Source organism: Engraulis encrasicolus, chromosome 16, assembly GCF_034702125.1.
Source record: "Engraulis encrasicolus isolate BLACKSEA-1 chromosome 16, IST_EnEncr_1.0, whole genome shotgun sequence".
NCBI lineage: Eukaryota > Metazoa > Chordata > Actinopteri > Clupeiformes > Engraulidae > Engraulis > Engraulis encrasicolus.
This window is the reverse complement of record NC_085872.1, coordinates 48,448,936-48,453,988: the sequence shown is the minus strand read 5'-3', so window position 1 is coordinate 48,453,988 and position 5,053 is coordinate 48,448,936. Positions and strand designations below refer to the sequence as shown.

Here is a 5,053-nt window from a genome sequence, read left to right as displayed (position 1 = left end):
AGTTTGTTTCTCAACAGGAGTGGCTGTATTGTGTTGAAGGCGCTGGAGAAATCAAAGAACATGATTCTAACAGCACTGCTTCCTTTGTCCAGGTGAGAATGCACTCTGTGCAGCAGATACAGAATAGCATCCTCAACTCCCACCTTCTCCTGGTAGGCAAATTGTAGTGGGTCTAGTGCGTGGTGAACTTGGGGTTTCAGTATGTTGAGCAGCAGCGCACGCTCGAATGTCTTCATTATATGTGATGTGAGGGCTACTGGTCTGTAGTCGTTCAGTTCTTTGGGGTGTGGCTTTTTGGGGACAGGTATGAGGCATGATGTTTTCCACTGTGTGGGCACCTTACCCACTTGCAGACTCTTGTTGAAGATGTGTTGCAGTGGCTCAGCTAGCTCTTCTGCACAGGTCTTGAGGAGTCTGGCGCTGACTCCATCGGGTCCGTTGGCCTTCGGCTTAAGCCTTCGCAGTGCGCTCCTGACTTGTCCTGTCGTGATGATGGGGGGTGGCTGCGCAGTTTGCAGTGGGGGAGGGGTGGGGAGAGGTTCCATTGGTGTCTGTGTGTCAGTGCAGGTTACTTCAGAGGAGGTGGGAGACATCCCGTTAACATTCCGTTTCCCATTTCAGCTAAATACGAACCAATACAAATATAATCATATTTATTATTTAATTATAACCTATACCAATACAATACGAATAAGAAGTATTAACATTTGATCTCTACAGGTGAGATTTCACCAGGATATACGTAACATTCTGGAAAAAAGTCCAGATGGACGATCAATCGTGTTCAACTTGGACAATAATAGTCTGATTGGACTTAACGAGCGGAGGTCAATGGTGCGAATTCTCGTATCTCATTTGATCGAACGATTTGGAGAAAAGTGAGTACTGGTACTTATATTACATTAGTTTTAAAAAAGTCTGGAAAAAGTATGGAATTTCAGTTTGGAAAAAGAGCAAGCACCCTGTGTATTACAAACAACAAAGTGGTGAAAATGTATTATTTTTTAACCTGCACCATCACCTTTAAACAAAAAAGTTAACATATTGTATTGATCAAATTTGTTTTAACTGTATGCTAACCTTCCTGCAGCCCTAGCTCACGACTGAAGGCTGCCTTAGCGGTTGCGGTGGTGGACCAGTTTCCATCCCTTAAAGATACCCAGGGCACTGGTTATGTGAGTAACAACAATTATGACCCTCGGGTAGGGCTGGGCAATATGGCGATATATTTTGTAAATCGTGATAGGGCAGGATAGACATTTTCCTTTCTCCATATTGTTTGTTTTCTAACGTATACCCTCTTCTTTTCTCTAGGACGCATGGTACACACCAGGGAGGCACCACAGGCCTGCCACAGGTTTTCTGGAAGAAAGACTCCGTAATGTGCGTAAAAGGTTGCGTAGGGGCTCACGGACTTCGTATCAGTACCAACTACCATTGTCGTGTCCGTTTTGCCAGGTAAACACGATTACTGTTTGTTTATCCACATGATTCTGGTGGAGATCAAACCATATTAAATTAGAGAGGAGGGGGGCTTAAAATATTGTCTCTAACAGTGTGTGAATTAACCACCCACCCCACAGAAGACACTGTGACTCCAGAGGATGCTGTACAAATGTCAATGTGGCTCAAAACCAACCTGTGGCCTCAGAGCCAGGTAGCTGATTTTATGAAAAAGACAGCTGGTTACAGAGCCAGGTGGATTCGGGCCAATGGGTCAAAGGCCATAGCTGACATAATTTCGGAATTCCCTCGCCTGGTGGATACCCCTGGCATGGTAAGATGATTAATTAGTTGTTTCTGTTGGACAGATTTGATCAGTACCAATCATTAGGGAAGAAACATGGTGGGCTGAGGACATTCACCTGGACCAATTAGTTGATAGAATTGAGAGGAGCAGGGAAAGTCGCAAGTTTCTTGACTACCATGGCCTGGCCAGAACTAACATTGACACTATTACTGAGTAGTACTGGTTAACACTTTTTTTCCGAAGCTCTTAATTACAATAAACACAGGAATATGGATCATTGCGATGGCTGAGGCAGAGAAAGAGGATGTTAATGGTTTCTAAGTTACATTTGTTTTACTCTGCTTGTAGATTTCCCAGGATTTTGAATTACTTCATCCTGATGCGTCCCGAAAAATGGACAATTGGTGCAGTGGGTTTGCTGAAAAAATCATTCAGATGGCTCAGCAACAACAAAGAAATCCAAGCCTGGAATACCTGCCTGCAGGTATGTGAACTGTCTGCCCTCACCTGTAACTAGCTTGTTTTACTGGAAGGAGGATAGAGGTGACACTAAATACATTTTCTTGAAATATATTTCAGACAAACGTGGTGACGTGCAATGAATGCAAATCTGCATTCATTGACACCCAGCCTGTGAGTTGCGATATTTACTATTTTGAACACATTCAAAAGCAATATGTTTGATAATTTCCCAATTCCCAATTTTTAGGCCTGTTTTTCAATAGGACATTTCCTCAAATCTACTTTTTCCTCTTTCAGGTTGGTACAAATATGGCAGAATATTTGACGAACACTCGAATGGAACATCCATTTGTTTTAATGTTGGGTCATGGTCATGACTGCTCACAGGCATTTTCTATCATAAATGGCCAAGCTTTAACACATTCAACTCTTTTGGATGCTGTCGACATGTGCTTCAAAGCATATTATGTTTTTGACCTGAAGTACCCCAATGCCTGTGCCCAAGTTTATGAATTTTTACAAACCGTTTATGAAATCCCTGGTGCAGTGCGACCAACTGTTCAAGTTCTAAGGGCACAATTTTCTGCAGCCGTTTAAGTCAGCGTGTGTTATCTGAATGGTAGTTGTTGTCTTTGTAGCCGTTTAAGTTAGAGGCTGCGTGTGTGGTGTGTGAATGGTAGTTGTTGTCTTTGTAGCCGTTTAAGTTAGAGGCTGCGTGTGTGGTGTTTGAATGGTAGTTGTTGTCTTTGTAGCTGTTCTGTCAGACCAGGCTGAGGCTGTTTTGTTTTAATTTTTAATACTAAATTCCACTGGTAAAAACGCACGGGGGAAAAAATAATAATAAAAGGGTGTTAGAGCACAGCAAGCACTAATTGGCTGATTGGTGAGGAACGCGTCCTCATAGTAGAAGCGTGTGCAGCTGATCAGTGTCAGCTGCGCTCGTTTCAAGCAATTTGGTTTGCGCGGCAAACCTAGCGCACAGGTGCCTAATCAACTGGCTAGGTTCAGTTGAAAAGGCACAGCCTGAGATGAACACGCAGGTTGGTTTGCTCGCTAGTAACACTTGCAAACCACTGTGCATTCCACGTCTGAAAGCTGAGGGGAAACCGGTAAGCGCTGCTTTATTTTTCCACGGTAGCGTTTCTAGCGAGCCATAATGTGTTCAGTTGTGCTCCAGGTGTGGTTCTCTGTTTTGAATGTTTTTGTAAATATGTAGTGTTTCCTTCACTATTGCAAATCTTTCTCTGTGTAATTGTAAGCTAAACCCGGGCACAAGTAATGTCTGTGACTCCAGTGTTTTTTAATGACTTGGCTTCCGACACTTGCGTGCATTTGGAACTTTATAGTGGGGTAACTTGTGGGCAAAAATTAAATGTATTTACTTTTGGTCAATCTTATTTATAACTGTCTTAAAATCAGTATGGCAAATATTTATAGTCTGGGTTGTAATGTAAAAATGTTGCAAAGTCTATTTTTGATAAATTATTTATTTTTGATAAGTTATTTATAACAGCAGATTTGCAGATTGCTTGCATGTTGCACAAACATTTTGCACATTTATTACCTGAGCCTAATTTCTGTTGTCCAATTTCTGTTCTGTTTGTACGTCTCCCTCTAGTTTTTTTTTACCTAGGGGAATGACGGACCTTAAAGCCTTGATTGACCTTGATAGTCCTTGATTGCCCCTTGTGCCTTTCACTGGAAAATAACCTGAACTGAACTTTAATAAAAAGAAAAAAAAGAGAGAGGAAATCGAAAAGGAGGAAATGTTGTATTGTCAAATCCCTTCGAGTATAATCCTGCACTTCACACCTCATTCAGACGACATTCCTTCTCAAGTTGGGGAAAAAATTGCACAGTGGTCAACCAAACAAAAAATCCTGAAACAAGCAACCTGGGAAAAACCAAACAAACCAAAACAAAAACCCTACAACTTGACAGTAGCCGTTTAAGTTAGAGGCTGCGTGTGTGGTGTTTGAATGGTAGTTGTTGTCTTCATGGCCGTTTAAGTTAGAGGCTGCGTGTGTGGTGTTTGAATGGTAGTTGTTGTCTTTGTAGCCGTTTAAGTTAGAGGCTGCCTGTGTGGTGTTTGAATGGTAGTTGTTGTCTTCGTGGCCGTTTTAAGTTAGATGCTGCGTGTGTGGTGTGTGAATGATAGTGTTTTGTCCGTAGCCGTTTAAGTTAGATGCTGAGGAATATAATTCGCACTGTATTAAATTAAACTATTGAATCTTTGTTGTCCAAGTGTGGAACTGATTTTTATGTCACTTTTTCAAAATTGTTTTTACATACTGTAAATTAAATTGTAAGAAATAAACTAACTGTATTTTTTTTAGCTTAATCTGTATCTGTGTATTATATATGAGATCATTAGTGATAAACATTACAAATTAAGTTAATTAAATAATACGTTAAGTTGCAGCTGTACCCCCACGTAACAAAGCGATGGTAATGTTTGGTAGCTCAGTCGATAGGGAGCTGTCACACACTGACACCAAAATGCTTGAAAATGCAGAGAAAATGTGACTGCTTTTAAAGGTGAGAAAATCTAAATAATCTACACAAAAATGTTGTAAAAAAAAAAAAAAAAAAGAATAACAGTCAGTCTCACACCATTAATCAGAGATGTTTAGTGATGTTTGTGTCAGATATTTTTCCACTCTGTAGATGAGAAGATGGCCAAGGAGTCCTTGTTGCTAAACTGGAGCTGCATAGAGATGCTTGAGTTGAGTGAAGTTTTATGAATCTACACACATTTGTTGTCAAATATCTAGCAGTACATATTTCTCACATGGGTAATCAGCATAGTCATGTTATGCTGTGCATTATTCTGTTTTACAG

The 5,053-nt window shown here is 40.8% G+C and overlaps 1 pseudogene; it reads left to right on the top strand.

Annotated features, from left to right (window-relative positions):
* Positions 1-816: 816 nt before the first annotated feature.
* On the top strand, positions 817-2,943 carry LOC134466136 (uncharacterized; annotated as a pseudogene).
* The last annotated feature ends 2,110 nt before the right edge of the window (positions 2,944-5,053 follow it).